The sequence below is a fragment of the Mus musculus genome, chromosome 16 (genome assembly GCF_000001635.26).
Source record: "Mus musculus strain C57BL/6J chromosome 16, GRCm38.p6 C57BL/6J".
Classification (NCBI taxonomy): Eukaryota; Metazoa; Chordata; class Mammalia; order Rodentia; family Muridae; genus Mus; species Mus musculus.
This window is the reverse complement of record NC_000082.6, coordinates 26,581,286-26,604,238: the sequence shown is the minus strand read 5'-3', so window position 1 is coordinate 26,604,238 and position 22,953 is coordinate 26,581,286. Positions and strand designations below refer to the sequence as shown.

General features: G+C 42.8%; 1 protein-coding gene across 6 annotated transcripts in view; it reads right to left on the bottom strand.

Annotated features, from left to right (window-relative positions):
* The window catches only part of Il1rap (interleukin 1 receptor accessory protein), a 148,620-nt gene extending 125,890 nt beyond the window's left edge, over nucleotides 1-22,730 (bottom strand). For 5 of the 6 annotated variants that reach the window (NR_152416.1, NM_001159318.1, NM_001159317.1 and 2 more), the window contains exon 1: nucleotides 22,353-22,534. The gene's annotated coding sequence lies outside the window, so the exon portion shown is untranslated. Of the gene's footprint in view, nucleotides 1-22,352 lie in introns of all 6 variants that reach the window. The other variant, XR_875736.3, reaches the window with a different exon arrangement.
* Nucleotides 22,731-22,953: the final 223 nt, after the last annotated feature.

Genomic DNA, 22,953 nt, shown 5'->3' with positions numbered 1-22,953 from the left:
CTACATTCAGGGCGCAACACACACACACACACACACACACACACACACACACACACATATAGAGTACTGAGTACTTCTGGGATAAACCTCTGGATTGTATCACTCTGTGTGAGACAGTGAAGGAAAATCAGGAGAACAAACAAGTCCTAAAGAGTGAAAGATTAAACATGGATCACAAGTCAGAAAGGAAGTAACAGTATAGGAAAGAAGTGTAGAGAAATGGACAGGCAATCATGGAAAAAGCAAGCAACACACAGCTCCAGCTAACCCAGAAGAGGACTGGAGACTTGCAAGCAGCCTGCAGGGCATCCTCACAGCTCTCTCAAACCTGTAACCCAGCTGGGTTTTGGGTGAGGCAGTGACATCTTAGGCATGATAGGCCAGCAGTGGGGAGGTCTATGTTATCACTTTACATGTCTCAGAGGGCTCATCCAGGATTCATCTTAAAAGACCTCATACTTAAGACTGGAATTCTATAAGGGCCTGATAACAAGAACAGCCAGGAGTCAGGGTCCCTGGGGACAACTTGTCACAACAGTAAAGTGGGAGATTTCCAACAGGAGGCAGCTGTGGAGCGAGGAGGTACCAGACATCAATAAAATGAAAAGTTCAAAGAGTGAAACCTAGGCTAAGACAGCAAAGGGGAAATTGGGCAAGCTTTCCCTGTGTGGCTGAGCCAAGCCTACCACCCCAGGGCTAGTATGGAACCTGATTATTTATATCCTGCAGTCCGACGTTGTTCACTGCTCTAGGGCTGGAGACCTCTAATGCTCCTATACTATTTTTGATTTCAAGAACTTCATCCCTCCACCAATGGGTTCATTCAATCTGTTTGAGCTCAAGGAGATTCATCCATCTGTAGAGATCTATGCCATAGTTGCTTTCTCTAAGACCAATGCACCTGTGAAATGGTCCTGACTAGATTAGCAAGCAGGGGTGTTTACATTGGGAAACCTTGACAATGATAATGTGAAAGACACAAAGCTAGTGTGGCCATCAAGGTGCCCTGCTACATGGAAGAAGACAGCACCTGAAAGGGAAGGTTCGGGTGGATATCTGTCCCTTCAGTGGTCCAGATTCAGCAGTAAGAAAAGTGATATGCTTTTAATAATATGTTGATTTATTTGTAATTTATGTTTTTCTTTTTCTCCTTTTTCTGTTTAATTTTTTGCACCCTTTCTCTTTACACTATATAGGCTTTCTGAATTTGAAAGTAATAATTACAAAACAAATTTTAAAACATAGATGTAGAAAGTTCAAGACAAAATGCTAGTGACCAGATACAAGATCCAGGAAGGAAGCAGCAATGCCAGGGGACATTAGAAGAGCGACATGATAGGAGAGAATATCTGATGAGGATTCAGAACAAGAAATAAAGGAGGTCCTACCAAGACTATGAAAATTCACATTTTTTTTTGTTTTGTTCCATGTTGGTTTTTAGTAGCCCATGAGGAAAAATTCTTGCTCTGAGGTCAGATACACTCAACTCTTATTCTTGTGATATTTGTGTCCAGGTGTCTGATTCCTGAAGCAAAACCATAAATAGACCAGCATAAAAACAGCTCTCCTGACAGAAACCTTAACATTGTCTATTCCTCTGTGCAATGTTCACCTAATTGCAGCTTTTCTCAAATAACAGAGGAGGAAACCCACTTGATAGTGGGTCAAATTCTTTGTACCCTCCCATTGAAAGCATAGGCTCTCTTTCATGAGCATACACATACAGCCCCCTCTGAACATGTAGCACTCCACCCTTGCCTGGCAGAGGAAAGCTGTAGAGATGGGTTGTGATCACATATGACAGCTTCAGACTCCACTGACCCAAAAGAAACCAAAGGAAGGGAATGTGTAGACATGCTCTCTGACAGTGCTGCCCATGGAGGACTTGTATGAGGATAACTGAAGACATAGGTAGGACGGAGGCTTACATTCTCTGAGGCTAGGGTAAGACAGGCTTTGGCATCTCTAGTCAACCCACAGAGGCTGCTAATCTTGCTACTCTACAAGTCCAGACATTGAAAAGAGCAATGAGCCCTTTTGCAGGCAGGGAATGCTATTAGCACTTACCACTTCAGGGTTTAGAAACTATTTATTTATTTATTTATTCATTCATTCATTCATTCATTCATTCATTCAACATCCTGATCGCTGTGCCCCCTCCCAATCCAAACAATAGAAACAATGGAAACAGAGACCCATCTTGTGGGCAAGCACCAATCCCTGATACTACTAATGATAATCTGTTATGCTTGCAAACAGAAGCCCAGCATGGCTGTTCTCGGAAATGCTTCACCCAGCAGCTGAGAATGCTGAGACCCATAGCTAAACACTGGATGGAGCTTGGGGATTCTTACAGAAGAGTTGGGGGAAGTATTGAGGGCCCTGGAGATGATAGAAACTTCAGAGGAAGACCAAGAGAGTCAACTAACCCCTTGGGGTTTCCCAGAGTCTGAATCACCAACCAAAGAGCTAGCATGGACTGAACCTAGCTTTGCCTACCCCAAGCAAGTATATAGAAGTATTTTAAATGGAAGAACAGTGTCTAAGTGGGGAGAGAAGCAGATGTAACAGATTGCTATGTGTCTGCGTGGGCAGGTGGGGACCAGAAAGAGCACTCAATGATGAGGAAAGAAGGTTTAAAAAAAAAAGAGAGAGAGACATGGAAAATAATTTGATCAAAACTTACAATGCATACAAGTGAATGAAACATTAGAGGAAATCAAGGACTCTGAGAAGAGGCATATAATCTGCAAAGGATCAGACAAAGAAGCAAGGGGAACAAAACTAGAGAGGTATGGGGGGTAGGGGGGCCAGGACACAGAGCCTCCTGATGTGGATCTGACTCTACAAGGAAAGGGGAAATGGAAGGAAACTCTGGTCAGCAACAAGACTGGCACATCCCAGTAGTAAAAATGAAATATGCAAAATAGCAGGCCTTCAGCACAGTTTGAGGTAATGTTTTTTTGTTTGTTTGTTTGGTTGGTTGGTTGGTTTGGTTTGGTTTTTTCCTGTTCATCACAACCTAATCTCAAATGAACAGTTTCATTAAATTAGTTATTTAGGAACAAACGAGGAAGTATATACTGCCCCAAGCTCTTTGCACTGTCTTCCCCAAGTGCCCCACAATCAAGCAGCAACTCAATGAGAGCACACAGCCTTTATATTTATTCCCAGATCCTGTACATTGGTGGGAATGTTTCATGGTACAATATCACCAAAAAAAAAAAAAAAAAAAAAGGAAGAAAACAAATGAGGTCATAAGAATACATAGTGTTTTGCACAGCTGCCTACATTGCCTACATGAAGAGGCATGAAGAAGGGTCAAGACTGAGTGTCAGGAGACAGAGGTGACACACAGGCAGCCGAGGAAGCTCAAAATAGTGCAAACACCTAAAGGACAAGTTGACCGGGTCCTGTCTAGCAATTCTGTTAGTGGTAAAAGAAAAAAGGTAGCTCAAATAAAAGCATCTAATAAATTCTCTGTTAATAGACCTTTATGTGTCTGTCCAAATCAACAAAATCTTTAAACACAACACTGGCTCAGGGATGGGAGATCACACTGGCTTAGAAATGAGTCACAGGTTAGCTGCTTCTGCAGGCAAATAATTCTGCAGACAGCACAACATACAAACATGGTCATACATAAATAAATAAATAAATAAATAAATAAATAAATAAATGTTTAGATATGTAACTAAGCAACCGTTGTATAAAAATAACAGGAGAATAGAGATAGATATATATGCAGTCATGGGGACATATTTCCAACTTTGTTGTACGGTTTTAAATGTTAACCATGATGTTGGGGTAGTTTGTACTGACTTTCTGATTTATTTCAATTGGGTGTGAATACTTCACATCATATCCCAGGCTCTGCTTTGAGCATTCACCAGTTCTCCCTTCCAGAGTAACAGAGCCCCAGTCTTCCCTTTCTGTTTCCTTTCTGTAGAAAAGGAATTGTGCCTGGATCTAACTTTGCCTCTTTTACTTAACAAACCATCAATCATGTTTTCCCAGATCAGTTCATGTAACTGTATTTTACTCCTTTTAATCACCAAATGGGGTTGCACTGCCTCACTACGCCAAAATGTATTTCAATTATTTCCCCATTAAGAGCATTTTGATTAGTTTTTTTTAAATCCCCTTTTATACATACCACACTAAGGCTTATTTTCCTTTAAAACAAAAGCACTAATAGCATTCTACAATGTCACACAGTAAATAGCTGAAATGAGCCTGTTGGCCAAGGATGGTAATGTCTGAATGAAGAGGAAAGGAGGCCCCCCATAATGAAAGGCATGAGTCTTCCCTCCCAGAGACAGGAGCAATGGCTGCATAGCATCAGCTACCAATAAGTGCCCAGTAGCCAACAACTAGACACACCAACCTTTAGCCAACAAACTAGAACGCAACAGTGTGAAAAAATAAAATTAAATTAAAAAGTTGTCAGCTTTCTGTCCAGTACGGCTCTGCTGCTTCTCATTCTAACTTAGTTATCTGGGTTCCCTTGCTGAAGCAGGGAAGGAGCAAACTAAGGAAAAGACATTTACAAGTAGACATGTTCACAAAGAAAGCCAACCTATTTATGAAGAAAAGAGCTTGGAGAAAACAGGAGGAGGAGGAGGAAGAGGAGGAGGAGGAGCAGGAGGAGGAGGAAGAGGAGGAGGAAGAAGAGGAGGAGGAGAAAGAGGAGGAGGAAGAAGAGGAGGAGGAGGAAGAGGAGGAGGAAGAAGAGGAGGAGGAGCAGGAGGAGGAGGAGCAGGAGGAGGAGGAGCAGGAGGAGGAGGAGCAGGAGGAGGAGGAGCAGGAGGAGGAGGAAGAGGAGGAGGAAGAGGAGGAGGAGGAAGAAGAAGAGGAGGAGGAGGAAGAGGAGGAAGAGGAGGAAGAGGAGGAGGAGGAGGAAGAGGAGGAGGAGGAGGAAGAGGAGGAGGAAGAAGAGGAGGAGGAAGAAGAGGAGGAGGAAGAAGAGGAGGAGGAGGAGGAGCAGGAGGAGGAGGAAGAGGAGGAGGAAGAAGAGGAGGAAGAAGAGGAGGAGGAAGAGGGGGAGGAAGAAGAGGAGGAGGAAGAGAAGGAGGAAGAAGAGGAGGAGGAGGAAGAGGAGGAGGAAGAGGAGGAGGAGGAGGAAGAAGAGGAGGAGGAGGAGGAGGAGGAAGAGGAGGAGGAGGAGGAGGAGGAGGAGGGGGAGGGGGAGAGGAGGAGGAGGAGGAAGAGGAGGAGGAAGAAGAGGAGGAGGAGGAGGAAGAGGAAGAGGAGGAGGAGGAGGAGGAGGAGAAAGAGGAGGAGGAGGAGCAGGAGGAGGAGGAGCCTGAGAAAGACATTGGCTGGACCACCTGCCACAAAGGACAAGGGAACAAACGAGTGAACTCACTAGACTGATCCTAAATCAGTGAGTGGCTAGAAAGAATCAGAGTTACAGTGTAAGGCACGTGGATTTTATGTCAACATATGATGCCCTCCCAAGACTTCAAAATGAGTAGGTAGGGACTGAAGCTTATCTTTCCTTAACACCCTATGACCTGCAATGCCCACAGACTTCGTTTGCAGAAAACTTGATTTTTTCCCCCTTCACTGTGATCAGAAGTATGAACGTGAGTAGCTCTGGGGAGGAGCTAAGCCTGAGTCACTGTGCTTCGCTTTTCTGATGAAAAACCCAAAAGACAGAAAGAGACATCTGTCGACTTCTATGCTCACGGAGCGAGATGGAGGAAAATATATCCTATATGTTTCTGATGGGAAAACAAAGCTCTACATATATGCAGTAAGCAAATCTGGCTAGCGGATTCTTCTGGCCACCAACCTTCCTTATTCAGTGTCAAGCAACTTTTATAAAAGAGACTCACTCTTTCTCTAAGTTTCGCTCATCCTAAACTAAAGGCATTGCGTGTGAATGAACACTGCTAAGGAGACAGGAAGCATAGGTTCCTGGCTCTGAGAACCACTAGACAGGGACCTTGGGATGTTTTTTAAATGAACAAACTGAACATAATGGTCTTTAAAACTTTCCAGAGGCTCTCAGTCTGGTTTGTAACTGGCTATCAGCAGACAGAGAGAAGGTAAACGGGGTTATCCTTGTGGCGAGCAATGCTGAATGGATGTCCTCTCGAGTCTTCTGTTACAACAAAGGCTTTCAGAGAATTACTTAGAACAGTGCTCTCCCGTTCCCAAGCTTGCATCCTGTAATTTGCTGTTATTTTGTTTCATTTCCTGACCCTTCTTATCTACCAAGATAGCTCCTGGAAAATCAGTAAGGACCTCAGAAGTCAATAATGTCATTGGGAACATTGTTGGGACACAGAAGTCGAGGGAGGTAAGATGCCTTTCAGGATGCTGATAAATTTCGAGTAGAAATGTGAGGATGTCTTTTGACTCTCAGTCCAGGCCTTTCTCAGATGATGAAACCATGCTTCCTCCAAAAAAAAAACCTCTGTGAAATGTCCCCTAAAAATAACGTGCCATTTAGATGCCAAGAAAGATTTATTTCTAAACAAGCAAGGGTCCTGCATTGAGAGAGAGAGAGAGAGAGAGAGAGAGAGAGAGAGAGAGAGAGAGAGAGAGAGAGCTAGCTTCCGGGCTCCCACTAAGCAAGCTGCTGAAGAAGCTGAAGCCGTCTTTCTTTCCCATCACACAGTTAAGATTTATGGCGCACATGGGAAATCTTGGCCAAACTTCCTACAGGCAGCTCTGAACAGGTCCCTGTGGAGTTCCCGCAGCTAGCAAGTTTGTAACATTTTTATTTATTGGCAACAGTTGGACTGACCTAACTGAAGCTATCTGAGCATGCTGGGGCTCCCTGATAAGGGATAGAAATGCATAGTTTTGAGATCCCCCAGTGTGATTAGACTTGAACAAAACATCCTGAGATGGCCTATCTCATCTGATGAAGCTGTAGTGGCTCGTGGCTCGTGAGGCATCTGTAAGCATGACGGGCCAGATCATCTTATGTAACTCAGAGACACTGACCATCCAACTCTCAGAGAAATATCCCTTCCGTCGAGAGTCAAGAGTGAATAAACTGCCTGAATTCTGACATTAGGGGATTATCATTTTTGAACAGCAGAGCTTTGGAGCCGGTAATAAAGCAACTGAAAAGGCTGAAAGAAAACAGGGTGACGACGGTGGCTATATCCCTGACACCCTGGCCTGCTAGCAGCTTGCCTTTGAAATGACAAGAAGAAACCTCTCTGAAAGACACTTTTTCATCTCTTGCCAGCTGCAAAGGGGGGATATTTTTTTCAGGGGGTGCTTGTCTGGTCTGATTGGAACATGGGTCTGGGTGTGCCACTGTTCCTTCAAGGGCTTTGCCCTAGGCAAGGCTGCAGTCAAGAATACAAAGTTTAAAAAAGAAAGAAAGAAAGAAAGAAAGAAAGAAAGAAAGAAAGAAAGAGAGAGAGAGAAAGAGGGGAGGGAGGGAGGGAGGGAGGGAGGAGAAGAAAGAAAGAAAGAAAGAAAGAAAGAAAGAAAGAAAGAAAGAAAGAAAGAAAGAAAGAAAGGGAGAAAGAAAATCAGTCCAGAGCGGGCAGCCAGTGGGTGGCTTTCCTACACGGATATGCACTTCCCACGTGCTCTGGTCACAGACAGGACTGGGCTGGTCAGGGGGCCTGACGGAACGGTGCCAGACCCAAACACAAGTCCTCCATTCTGACAGGCTGGGCTGCCACATGAGAAGGAGCAGCGTCCTTCCCCATCCTAAGTCCCCATCTTAAATTGAGTAGTTGTTCCAAACAGGGCAGCACAGCGGGGGAGGGAGGGGGAGGCATCTCTAGTTGGTATTAATTATAACAAGGGGAAACCTTTATTCCCAATATAAAGTTTCTAAGTGAATTCAAGACAGACTCTCCATCCCGGAAAGACACTTAAATGTCATTTTGATTCAGACTCTTTTGTTTTTTCCCCCCAATATTCAAAATTTCCTCTAAAGTCCTTGCCAAGTTGCTGTTTAGGCTCTCTTTAACATCTGTTGTGATAGAGAACCAGTTACCGACCTCATTTTCACATGGCCTTCTCTCTAAAGAAGTGTTAATATATGGAGCTGGTTCCGGGTCCTCTGTCACTGGGTGACTGTGTGTAACAACCCTGCCTGAGATCTCTGCAACAAGGTCAGACAACAGAAACATCTGGATCTAGCTGTCACCACAGAATTTTCGTATCTCCCCAAAGCTCATTTTCCAAACCGGAGGAACCAGGCTAGCTCCCTCTCCAACCCCAAGGATGAGAAAAACATACCCTGGATATGGAAATGTCATTAAAATGTCAGCAATACATTAAGGTATCTCCCATGGGGATGGAGTCTCAAAAAAAACTGATAAAGAGGGGGAAAAAAAGAAAGCGGTAGGAGGCCAGAAGTGCTAAGGGCCAGTGGGGCTGGCTCAGCCCCCTGTGAATTTCTAGGAAACTTGTCAGACACACCAGCCTATTAACTATGTCTCTATTACAAAACGCTCAGGAATAAGCAGAAGAAAACTACAGAGGAGCCTGGAGATGTGGGGTAAGGCTTAGTGCCCTGCAGCAAGTTTGAGGGCTTCAAGACTGGCTTTAGTGCCACACAGATCCAGCATCTCTTCCACAGCCATTCAAGCTATGCAGCCATGCTAAGCCTCAGTCTAAGCAAGATAGTCAGGAAAGTTCCTCATCATAGTGTTGGTGTGTGTGTGTGTGTGTGTGTGTGTGTTCACGAGTGAGTGTGTATAGCTTGTTTAGCACCTGGCACAGAGTCAGCACTCAGTCATTGGTGCTAGTGTTATTATTTTTTTTTTCTTATCACTATGAGAAGGCTAATCTTTGATTCTCCTACATATTTCCCCAAACACTGTAATAAATATAAGGAGTTGGAAACCCATGTATAATAGTGGGACTATAAGTCTTCTGTGAGTACTGAGCCAAGAGAAAAAGCACATTGCATTAAGAGTACCTATATGAGACCTTGGAAGGCTAGTTATAAATAGGCTTGGCTGGTTCTGAGCAGGGCATATTCCTCAATAGCTTATTTGCAAAGCCAGACACGGAGTCTTTCGACCCTAGCAATCTAGTCTTCCCTGAGATATACTCCACACAATGGCACTTGTGCAAGCTTGCTTTCTGTACACTTCCTCAAGTTCCCTGAAGTTCCACACTTCTGTCATTAGCAACAGAAAGAGCAGACCATATAGGCACCTCCAATATTTTTGCGCTAGACTTCTCTACACTGAGTGGTGATCCCAGGTCATTTAATCTCTAACTTCTTGACTCTCAGGCAATGTGGCACTGGATGTTAAGTATCTGTTTTAAATGAGTCAAGGCAAATGAGTAAGTTCAGCTGCATCTTGACACATAGGAAGCCAGCATATACAAATTGTAAATACTCAAAGGGTGTGACCTAGAAGTGCTGACTGCGAAGACTTAGGAAATGGCCCCAGTGGAGGATGTGCACACCAGGGCATCTGAGCACTTGCTAGGTAACCCTTTGAAACAGACACTTTCGACTTTACCTTGCCTTTGATGGAATCTTTTAAAATGATACAGGGGAGGTGAAGGAGCAGTGCCACTTGGGATACTGGAAACCTGCTGTTTCGGTGGGAAGGGACCTTGAAAGGGACCATATCTAAGTGCTATAGATACCTTTAGAACAGGGACACAACATAAACAATGATGTGTTCCAACAACGCTGTTGGGCAGGGGTGGTGAGAGATGGAAGGTTAGCAGGGAAGGATGCTCATGGAACATGCAGAACTCCAACAAATATGATGCAATTACCAAGGGCTGAGTGGCCACTTGATAGTCATTTCAACCTCTGAGCTACAGTGTTCTCATGTCCAAATGAGAACAAACTGACCTGACAGAGCTGTGATCAAGTCAAGTGGCATAAGAGATACACAAGCATCTTGTAAATTGCTAGGCTCTTGGCTATGCAACAGAAAATGCTCCTTCTGCCACTTAGGAAAGCCAAAAAAAACGCATTGGGTTACTGATGCAAAGAAGCAGCTTTCTTTATGGAATTTGTCCTCTCAAGATGATAATAGCATGGTCACAATCAATGCCAGCATCCCACTATGTGTACATTTCTGCTCTTCACGCGTGAGAGAAAAACATCTTTTGGACTTGTGAAGAAGGTACATAGCTATAGATTTATGTCATTAGAGTTGAGGATACAAGTTGAAGTCACTATGGCTCACAATGGGCTGTGTCCTACAGCAGCCTGGAGCAGTGTCCTTAATGCCTTTGGAGCACCCCAGCTGAGCACATCACTGGTCACTGCTGGCTCACTTTCTAAATGGAAACTACATCAACTGTTCCTCTGATGCCTGCAAGATATGACCCTTCAAGTCTGAAGGCAGACAGGTATGACCCTGCAAGCCTCTGAACACCAGTCCTTTCTGTGGGTAACAGATTATTAGGGTAACAGAGAGAGAATAATCATGGCTTCCACACCACCTTCCTCTTCACTAGCTTTGCTTTGCGAGTGCTGCCTTGGCATACCCTCTTGTACCAATTCTTTCACCAAGTCCGTGATTAGAGACTTCTATTGTGTCCCTGTGGTCCCCTTTTGTGGCCATTTATTACCCTTTCGACATAATTGGATCCTCTACTCTGTGTGTGTGTGTGTTTATTGTTCCTCAAAGAAAATCATCACACTAGGTTCCTTAAGACACCTGGGTTTTCCTTACTATATGTGAGAGGACAGAGACTTCTCCTTTGAATCGTGTCATAAGCAACAACAGAGAGAGTGCAAATGCTATGGTTCAAATCTACAGGAACTCCAGGTTCTTAAGTCTGGAGTGTTTAAAATTTAACTCCCAGTGTAGCACTGTTGACAGGTGTGTCATTTAGGTGGTGATGAACCAGAAAGAGCTCTCTCTGCATTCCTAAACATGTTAATGCCACAGTGCTGGAAACACGTTCGTTATCAGGGAAGTGGAATGCTATATAGCTGAGTTCAGCTCCCTTTTCTCTTATGTGCAGGAACACTGTCCAGTTGTTCTGTCTTCTGTGTGGAGGTCAGGCAGCACAATTGTTTTCCAGGCATCGTCACTCTACCATGGACTTCCTAGTCACTAGAAGGCGCAGAAATGCATGTCTTGTTTTTCATCCATTCTTCAGTTTTAGGTATTCTCCTGCAGCAACTCAAAATGAGCTGCATGTACATAATCACCACCTCAGCTCCTAACAAAGACTTAAACAAATGCATCTACCTAACAGCCCTGGGCTCACTACATTAGCTGATCCTCAAGCACACACACACACACACACACACACACACACACACAGAGAGAGAGAGAGAGAGAGAGAGAGAGAGAGACTTCCAAGCAAAGAAAATCTTCTTGACTTAGCTTTGTCTCATTTCTCTGTCAAACATCTCTTCATTACAGGGTGAGCTCCCCTGGTGCTGCTAGCCTGCACAGATTGTCTTTAAGAAAAATAAAGCAAATTAAATGTAAGAGATATCTGATTTTATTTATAATCAAAGCCCATAATGCATATGTGGAGGTAACGGTAGAAATGATTTGTTGTTTTGGTTTGGTTATTAGTTAGTTAGTTAGTTAGTTAGTTTCTAAATCAGGTATACAACTAAAATTTATAGTCTTTGCAGCAGTGGTTACACAGGGTACTGAATCCAAAGCCTTGGGCACAGCTCCCAGCACATAGACTTGGACCAGCCTTAGGTTCTACATTTGCAGCTCCATAAACTGACCTCCATAAGTGTTATCTGGAGAAAAGTCTTGGACATGCACAGCTTTTTTGCCTTATGACTCAAGATGCCCCGCAGTCAGTGCTAGAACACAAAATAACTTTCCAGCTTGGCAGAAGCAGTCCAGAGAATGATAGGTGAGATTAGAAGCAATGTCTACAGGTCTCAACACATCTTTTGCTCCCATGCAACCCCAGAACCTGTCTGTTCTTCCAATAACATGGCTTTTCAGAACCCACAAGGCATGTTTGCTCTGAGCAAGATGCCAGAGTGGGCCCAGAAATAAAATTAGCATCGCTGATTATGAACGGATATTTGGCTCTAAGTTTTGAAGGGGAGCGATTAAAACAAGCACAACTGAAAAATTCCCTGTGTACATAAGCATATGCATGTTATTTTAGTCCAAAAACATCATAACAACAGCAAAAATGGACTGAGTACTAATTGAATTCTTTATAATGTATATTTTATTTAATCTCCAAAATGGCCAAGAGCACAGATGAGGGAGCGCACTTAGAGAGATGCAGTAATTTTACCAATCCCAGGGTGCTGCTGTGATTCCCTTGCCTAGATTATCTCAGCCCAAAGCCCAGGTTTTTATCACTAAATGCTAATGAAGAGATGTAATCTCAAAGAACAGACCACATATTGATTCCTAGATTAAACACACTTATTGAATTATTTCTCTTAAATTAAGCAACAAGGAGTAGGTGGGACAAATATTAAGGTCATCTCTAACTCAGTAAGGGATAGGGTCCTTGTACAGGCTTGACCAGTGATCAATTCTACAAGGTTGGACCTTCATTCCTCTTCCGCAGAATGTTAGCTATAACTATACCTGCCTCATGGGGTAATTCTAAGCTTTTAAAACAATGAATAGCTATAAGTCACATGAAACAGTACCTGGCATGTATTGCCAAAATATTTGAAACTCATATTAAGATGCAATAATGAAACAGTATATGTACAGGCCCATAAGGCTCCACAAGGAAATTGCCTGCAAGCCACTTCTAGACAAGGGTAGGAACTGTTGAAACTCATGGAGTCAGTGTAAAGAGACTCATCTTAAGTGGATTTTATATTCCCACTCTTCAGCACAGCAGGGTTCAAAGCCTGGTAGTTGAAGATTTACAAGGAAATGATCCTAGCCTCAGTGTTTTGGGGGAACTGCTTACATAAACCTCCTACACAGGACTGTAAAGTTCCCAGCTGAGCTGAATTGAGCAACATGCATACGTTTCCTTCAGTACTTAACGCACTTGGAAAGGAGATAGATTCATTGGAGGAAAACCAAAGGAAGCCAGTTTTGCCTATTTTACCTATTTTCTTTTTCTTTTAAGATGTTCTAGTGAGAACTAGAGTCTTTCTCTAGAACTAAGTTGCCTTTCTCATCTGCTCACAGCTGCTCGTGCCAGGTCAGGCTGGTTTATCAGTTTCTCAGGTGAATCACTTGCTTGGCTTCATTCCCTGTTAACCTCCCTGCCCTACCCTGTGTTGACATTCCACAGTCCTTCATGGGATATTCAGGCTCCTTACTACTGCAGCTGGGCGGCTCTATTCTTACCCCTGACTACCACAAAACTTTATTTCCAGATGTCTCCATAACCCAAGCCTCACCTCAGCAATGACCTCAGGTGTATCTTGGCTTCTTCACAGACTTTTCTGACTACCTCATTAAAAATTGTCCTCATTCTTCTTGTTTTGCTTTCATCTCTTGTAAACTACTTTCCTCTCTATTAAATCATTTTAGATAGATAGATAGATAGATAGCTCTTTAACTTTCCTCCCAGATTGATACTATTGCATCCAAACAAGAAAGTATTTAATGCCTTTGTTTGCAGTGGCAGATTTAGACAACTCAAAAAGATATGGCTGATCAGATATATATATATATATATATATATATATATATATACACACACACACACACATGCATATGTCATATGTCACCATTAAGGATTCTAAATAAAATCCTCAACACATCTGCCTATATTAATGTATTCATACACACACACACACACACACACTATATATATGCATATATATATATGCATATATATACACCACATATACAAAATATATGTATATATGCACATGTTTATGTTTGTATATACATATATGTGTGTATATACATGTACCAAATTGTTTCAGTATTATATATACACATATACCACTTATTTTCTTATCCAGTTCTAGATATTTCTTTATACCTCTTGGGGACAAATAATCACATTGGCATCTACCCATATACTTGTTTGTTCATCACTGAGTCATGACTGGGAAACATCTCTAGACACATTTCTAGCCTCCTCCAATGTGATAGTAAACACATGCGCGTGACCATGTATATTTTGCTTTCAAGTGAGGCTGGAACAAAAATAAACAGTAGACTAAATAAATACAATGATTAAATAATGTGTGGAGATTTGATAGACAAATGTAGGGCATAAATGGAATACGCTGGCTATAAATTTATAGATAAGAGACCTAAGTCTAAACAGGCTAAGGATACAGTGTCTAAGACTTGAATCTTATCCTGAATCCAATGGCTCCAACTTTTCAACAACTGTTTCAATTCAAGTCCTTTCTCCATCAGTCACACTCTGCAATTGTAAAACTAAAGTCAAACTTTCCAGAGAAGCGTTGCTTTATGTGTGCTGTCATTCTTGATTCATAGTCATTTCTAAAACTTGAATGAACTTTATTTTAATAAGAACTAACATTCTCTCATGAACAATTTTGAGAAGCTCAAAAAGGGTACATTCATAATTCTAGAATCAAAAGAGAAGGCAAAGATTTCAGAATTATACATATATCATATTTATTTTGCATAATATGTTATATTCATATGTGTGTTATATTTTAATTATATAATAGAATATAACATATAATATCTATTATATTATGTATAAATATAATATATAATTATATAGGATTATATATATATTGCAAACTATTATGGTGATACAGAGTTTGCTTTATATTTTTAAGGCTCTATTTTTACTTCCAAAACAGCAAATGTATATATACCTCACTCAGCTGACTCCTTTCTCTTCTCATCTGCAAACCTGGATTTTAGAGCATGGAGGAGTCTGTAGTCAGAAAACTAATGTGGATCCATATTCCCCCAGACACAGAGGTCCCTTTATGGATCCATAGCGCCATGACTCTTACTAAAGCCTGCCAAGTGTCTGCGACTGTGACGCCCCACAGACTATGATGTGCAGGCACCTTTGTTGTAAGAATAAAGCTCTGCTCTCAGCCTTGCACTCTCGCCTACACCTTACTCTACAGCCATACATTCAAAGCAGCTACCTAAGAAAGTGTTCTGTCCACATCCTTGTTCTTCAGTTTCCAATAGCAGACCTACAGAAGAAATCCATGCTAGGCTGGTGGGCTGACTGGCTGGGGACTGGGAGGAATATGGTGTTGGTCATGCATTAAGAGGTAGAAAGGAAGATGACCCAAGGCTCTGCTCCAATGCTTACTGCACCCAAAGGCCTTAGCAAATGTTTAGTCTTTTTTTTTTTAGATTTATTTATGTATTTATGTATTTATTTATTTATTATATGTAAGTACACTGTAGCTTTCTTCAGACACTCCAGAAGAGGGAGTCAGATCTCGTTATGGATGGTTGTGAGCCACCATGTGGTTGCTGGGATTTGAACTCCGGACCTTTGGAAGAGCAGTCGGGTGCTCTTACCCACTGAGCCATCTCACCAGTCCCGTTTAGTCTTTTTAAGACTGGGAATAAAACATGTGAGCAAAGTCCGATTCAATTACCAAAGAGCTTTCAATTTTACATAATAATAATTTTATATCTATGTGCATATATGAATGTCATAACAAATATTACTAAATTGAAATGAAATATATAAACAAAAACTGTTGGTATTTAAACACAGAGCATCCTTTATTGTTGTATCTAATATCCACATGGACATGCCTGGGAAATATTATCACTGCTATTGATTATGACAGAGGCCAATGAGCTCATGCAACAGGCTTTTAACAAATCACTGCATATGACTGACGCCTACCAAACACAAGACAATATAGGTGGGTTTTATTATCCTATTGTAGAAATGACAGTGATGATAAGGCAGAAGCAGAGCAAATAACCTCTCCAAAGTCAATTCCAGAAAGGTCATCTGATGTCTAAGCCACCTGTGTCACAGAGCCACAATTTAAGTCACAATAGCTTCCAACAATAACTGGCTTAAAGGATTTTGCTGTCAATGAAAAGAACATCTTCGGATACCTGAATTTATAACGTGCTTTCTTCTCTTTTTCTGTTCACTTTGAAATTGATTGAGAGACTAATGAATGAGCAAAATCATAAGGACAGCTGACAGGTTCCTCTCAGGTAGAAAGGAGAAGCACCTGCTGGACGGAAGCTAGAAAAAAAGGATTGCCTGTCCTTCGGCACAACTGAAGCCAGTTACATTACAGAATAGCGGGGGATGGGTTTGCCACCAGCTTTAGAAATCATAAGATCCATGCTCACTGCAGTGGCCCACTTCCATGGAAACTTCTTTCACTCAGGGCTATGTACTAGACACTTGACAGTACCCTCGGGGTCAGGACAAACAAGACTGGACTTCCTTTACTGTTCACTGAAAAACATCCTTTATTAGAAAGAAATGTAATATGCTCCCCATCCCTGCGGTAGTGATGTCTATACTTCTTAGAGTCTGTGACTCTTTATCACTCATCTGATCTTATAACAACATTTTTAAAATTTAAAATAATTTGTCTTATAGAAGCAACACTTAAAATAAGCAATTCTGTGATAGAGTGGAAGGAAGCTAATTAGGGGCCTATAGCATCTACTATTGATCTATCAATCATTCAGTTTATCTCTTGTTTGGACAAGGCATTGTCTACGTATTGATCAGAGACAGAGGGAAAGTATGTGATTAGCCCACAGCTTTCAATATGAAAACACATATACAAGGTGACATGAGCACTTAAGTGGAATTTTGTGAACTGGGTTAAATTGGGAAAGGATTTGGAAGGAAAGAGGACAGTAAAAGCAGCAAGACTACAGCAGAGGGCACAATAGGGGGAACTATAAAAGCAGCTATATAGGCCTACAGACTCTACAATGCAACATCTAAGAAATATAGCAAAGTAGACCAAAGGCCTTGGACTGTAGCATGTTCTGATCTTTGCAGGCCACATAAGCTTGGTCCAATCTGTATGCTTCTCTACATTTCTTTTCCTTTACTTGAAAAAGTGATACAATTCTAGATAAATGAACAGATACATAGATGATAATAAATATGCAGTGATAATAGATAGATGCTAGATAGATAGATAGATAGATAGATAGATATGTGATAGGTGATTGACAGCCATATTTACATAAAGATATAATAGTTATAAATACAATAGTTATTTTGTGCCTAAAAGAAAAGATAAGATTACATGTAAGTGCTTATTTCTCTTGCTTTTTCCTTTTTGGTAGGAATATAAATTTGAGCATCAGACAAAGTATTTTCTCTTTAGTTCGTTTTTCCCCCACTACTTTATATTTGAGAAGAAGGAGGAGGAGGAGGAAGAGGAAGAGGAAGAGGAGGAAGAGGAATAAGAGGAAGAAGAAGAAACTAAACAAAACAAAAAGCCATATAATTATAGAATTCGAGAGTTGAACTGATTCTAAAGAAGGGGTGAAGTGTGACGTGGAAGAATAAGCTTGGGGACTGGTTACTCATTTCTATCACATTTAGGCCCCAAATGGGCTATGTAACATCAGGATTATAGTGTTGGTGTGTGGATGGGATGGGACACAAGTCTAAGTGCTGTTATACAACTCTAGTCCACGGTCAGAAAATGTAAGTTCCTTGTAGTTCTAAGATGAGATGAAATGATGGATGTCAGAAGCATTACTAGATCCGTGCTACATGGCACGGGCCATGAACCCCAGTGTCCCCAATACAGAACACACAGAATCGTCTCAGGGATTAGAGTGTAGGAAAAACGTTCTGCACAAACATCACAAGAGTGAATAAAAGATCGCTGCTACCTATTGAAGGCTACAGTTGATCAGATTGATAAATGGAAGAGATTGTGAACAGAAAAGTTAGTGTTGATGGAATATTTCCCATCAAAAAAAATGTGCTGGGGTTGGGGAGATATCAAGAAAATCATCCGAAATTCAAGATCACTTTTGGCTATAGGGCAAATATGAAGCCTGCCTGGACTATATTAGTCTCTATATCAAAAAACAAGCAAACAAACAAATAAATAAAAAAAAGGAAGTAGAATGAGAGAGACAGAGAGACAATCACTTGCTTCAGATGCCAGTCAGAGCCTAGAACTCATGGTTGAGAAATTCTGCTAGCCACTCCATCATAACAGATTACATATTCTACATTACAAATAAATGAACAAACAAGTGGCTAACCTGCATATATACTCCAAAATATCAAACACCAAGTGTTCTGTAACCTTCTTGTTCTTTGGTGTTTTTTTTTTTTCTTTCCCCCTATGGAACAAATTCCAAAATGGTCACAGAGCACAGTAGGAGGCTCTCTTTAATATGTCACAAGCAAGGCAGCAATGACTCACTAGATCATACATCTGTGCCAAGGCCTGAAGAATTTGAGCAACAAATGAATCCATGTGTATGCTGAAGATAACCTTTTCGTTTTCCCTCAGCCCCATCCTCTGAGTTCCTCGAGCAATGCTCTGCTTCCCTAACTATAGCACGTAAGATCTACCTTGGGGCATCTACTTTGGGGCAACGGTAGAAATCGGATCCCAGATGGCTAAACATTTCTCCTAGAAGTGCATTAATAAGCTTGCCCATTAGCTACAGAGGAGAGAAGCCTGACTCAGGAAAAATCTCCATTGGACAAATAGCTTCATTGATGTTCTTCATCTTCCTCTTCATGCCTGAAGCTATCAGTTCCTACAAGGAGGACTGAAACTCTAGAGCAGTGGTTACTGGTAATGGTGAGAATTGGTTCCCTGGAAATGCTGCTTTTGCATACTTTATAGTTAGCCTTTTGCTCTTGCAACCAACATACCTAACATGGAATCCTTAGTGGAGGAGCGGTTAGTTTTGGATGAGGTGTACTGTATCATTGCTTGGGGCCTGTGCTCTAGGACAAAACATCACTGGAGTAGAAGGCTTTGTTTGGTGCAGAGTTGCTGCTTACATCATGGCTAACAAGGACACACACACACACACACACACACACACACAGAGAGAGAGAAAAGCAACTGTTCTGCTGACATTTTCTTTTATCCTTTTATTCTCTCTAAGCCTCCATACCAAGGGATGATGTTTGTATTCAGGGTGGATCATCTCATTTGCAACTACTCCTCTCTGGGAATGCCCTTCCCTGCCACACACCCAAGTGTTTACTCACAAATCTAAGAGATTTTATGTTCTGTAAATTTGACAGTGAAGATTAAACATCACATGTTCTCTCCATTCCCCTCTATCCCGGGAAGTGGTGAGAAAACCGAAGACCATTAGACCACCTGTGATGCTTGAACTTTATCACAGTGCTGGCAACCAATCACAGGAAGGCAGGAGGAAGAAGCCATCCTGAACAGGGAGGTCAACCTGACATAACCCTGATCACTGTGTCTTGAGAGTATTTTTCCTCCTAGTGTCTGAAGGTGCATCCCATGAAATAGATGGGAAGGGAATGCGGCCTTCATAAAGCATCAGCGTAAACTCTACACGGAGTCAACTCCACAAACTTTATAGAGCCATGTTGAAGAATTGTTCGCTTATCAATGAAGTAAGCACTTTGTGACCTGAAATCACCAACCAAATAAGGTCAATCTAAGAATGAAGACATGCTGTTCAAGTTCTGTGGGAGAGGTGTCAAGGTGTGACGGGGAAGGGCCTGAAGGAAACTGAAGGAGAACTCAAGGGCAGGAACTTGGCCCCTAGGACAGGAATTCATCCACCATGTGATCCCTGGAAACCTCTTGTTTCTTCAAATCTCACTTTAATTTTCTTTCTCAGGAATTGTGATAAGCTAAGAGAAGGTATGATTTAATGAGCAGTCCTCTACTGCACACACTTGATATTATGCACAGAACTTCATCTTCACATGAGAGCCTAGCATAAGCATTAAGTCATTTCAAAACTGGATAAAACAGAAGCTCCGACAGTTGAAACACTTTTCCCAGTAACACACAAGGGTGGTCAGGTACAGAATTTAAAGTCAAGTAGCTTTGACCAAACCCCAGGATCTGCCACTATTATGAAGTCTGCCATGAGCATCCCCAAGGCCTATTGAAAGTAACAAGGAAAATAATGTGTGAGGAACACACTTGGAGATTTTAAAGTTCTATACACACACACACACACACACACACACACACACACACACACACACACAGTTTGGTTATAATAACATGTATCAGGAATGATAAACCTCAGTATGCTTTCTTCAAAAACCCAGAAGCAAAGAGACTTTGCCTTCAATGCCCATCCCAAGCCCTTGTTTGACCTCATTTTGAACAGTTCCCTTATCCCCACAAGTCCCTAGTTTATAAGGCACACATTAAATCATATTGTGGCGCGTCACCACAATCCGAGCACAAAGAGTAAGGTGACAAACAGATGTGTCCCTGTCTTGTGGCAATGTCTGGTATGGGAGGTACCTACTGGACATCAGCAAACCCTCACCTCCTCTCAAGATGTATCCCGCCCTTTCCCTGGAGTTCATCAATACTGCAGGCAAGTGCTGTGGACTGTGAAGGAAGGAGGCAGCCCCTTATAAATGCTAACTACTCATTTCAGGGACTTGCACTGTGGCCAGTAGATGGTAGTAAATAATCATATGGATCAAAATAAAATCAATTGTCATGCAAGTCAGGTGGAGGTATCTATGGAAGCTGCTTCATTTTAAAAGACAAGTAACACAGGAAGGCTCATGTGAGCATATGTGTGTGCTTGGGTTTAAATAAAGCCAATTAGTATCCAGAAGAGACTGAACTTACCCAGTGTTACTGAACAATATACAAAAATCCCCTTGCTTCTTGATATTAGCTACAGAATATGAAGTAGAGATGGACCAAAGAACAGGACTAGAAGGCTTGGGGCAATGGAAGGCATTGCTATAACTTCAAGCTTCTTCTCCTTGTCTTTTTCATCCTTTATCAAACATTAAAAACCTTCTTTGCCAATGCAGGATGCCTCCTATCAAGGCAGTTCCCAGGCTGGAGGCTTGACCTCAAAAGGAGGAGGAAATTCGCATTGCTCAAACATCAAATGATCAAGCGAGTCTACCTGTGGACCATGTTTAGAAAGCACTGTAAAGAACTGCTCGGGCCTGCCAGGTAAGGATGACTGCCCCCAAACCTGAACACCAGAAGAGTTCCACCCACATGGTGGAGAGATAGGATTCCTGAGAAATTTTCTTTGACCTCCACACACATGTGCATCATGTGCATGCACACACACACACACACAGTCCTTTGACCTCCCCACACACGTACACACATGTACCCACCTACACACAAAATTGAATGCAAAAAATATTTTTAAATGCTCAAACTCTAAAGGCTAAATATCATTCTACTTTTAGATTTAAAAAAAAAAGTCACACCAAGGTAGTAGAAAATAACCCTTCTCAAACCCAGTGAAGCCAATATTAGTACAGAGCAATATTTGCCAAAGTCGCCAGGCCAGGCACCACTCTGAACATGTCACTTGAACTGTTCTATTTCATCCTCCTAACTACCCCTAGGATTCACAGGGGGCATTCTAGTGTCCATTTTGCTACTTGAAATAGTCTCAGAAAGGTGAGCTAAACTGCCCAAATTTACACAGCCAACACAAGGCAAAGGCACAGACAGAAGATAACCTTTTCAGCTTATTGGTAACCATAGCTTATTGCATGGAAAAGCATCTAATGTTTTCCGTAGCGCCTTGGTTCACAATTTCACAATCAGTGGGTTTGCGGAGGGAAGGGAGCAACTGTCTCCTAATGGAAACAGCAGAAGTTCGCTTTCGTGTTTTTGATTTTCTCTTTAACTAGGCTTCCCTATTCCCAATTAGGACTTAGAGGTAGAAGGAGGCTTCAGGCACCAGCTGTTCTAAAGGACAGGCATCCCATGTCCTGCCCACCACCCCCACCCCTCAAGGAAAACAGTTCCTGCTATCTCCAAGGCTGGGAGAGTGGTGGCCAGCACCTGTAGTCTCTTCCTTCTTCCTGAACTCACTGCCTGAAAGAGACCCTAGGCAGGAACGTCCCTCAGAAGAAAAAAAAAAAAAAAAAAAAAAAAAAAAGCAGGTCAGGAAAGGAGCTAGCAAGGCTGCTTGCTGGCAGCCTCTCCCCAGGGCTGTCATAGCTGGGACTGCGAGCTACGATGTGATGGAGTGGGTGTGCTGGGACACAGCCTCCTGCTCGCCTCAAGCTTACAGCGGCACTCCTGAGAACCCTAGGCACAAGGACCCTGAAATAGATCCCTCAAAAGCCTGAGAACCCGCACAGCCCCGGGCGAAATAGGCCTCCAATTTGCTAAGTTCGAACCCCGACCGCCCTACTAGTTAGTAGTGTGATTTGTTTAGCCTGGCCACAGTCTCGCTCCGTGTCTCAGTTTTGCTGTCTGTAAACCAGAAGGGTTGTGGAAGACGATCTACAAGAATTCCTACTACCCGGAGTTACTGCGGCTGGCCATTTCAACCCAGCCCTCCCTGCAGAGCAAGACTCACCTTATCGGGCCAGCCCAGCAGGCTCGGCGACAGCGACCAGATGGATGCAGGGTGGCCGACCACTGCCTCTTTCAGCGCCCTGGTCCAAGCCGAACCTAGGAAAGCCAGATGCTGGCAGCCTTCCCCGACTAGCCTCTTACTTTCCGCCGCACTTTCTTTTTCCCCCTCCGGAGCTCCTCCCCCGCCACCGCGCGATTGGCCCTGGGATCCAGTCACAGACTCCACCCACGCGGTGAATCGCGCTCCGCCCGCGATCCGGGCTTCCCAAGGCTAGGGTTGGGGCCGCACGCGGGGCAGTCCCGCCCGCCGCGAGGAGGAGCCGCGTGGGGTCCGCCCGCTGGCGGATGCCAGGCTGCGCTGGGTGCCACCGCGTGGGCCACTGGGGCTGGGGCGGAACGTGCAAGGAAGGGCTAGCCCTGCAGCCGGTTGGTCTCAAGACCAAAATACTCAGAGCAGGTCCAGAGCCTCTGCACACCTAAGCGCACCGTTGTGCTCCACTGAAGATCGCGGTCCTGCAACCCAAGTGGGTCCTAGCCTACGGTTCCTTTGGTCTGTGTATTCACCTGTCACATACTAATGGCCATGAGTCGATTAAGGCTGC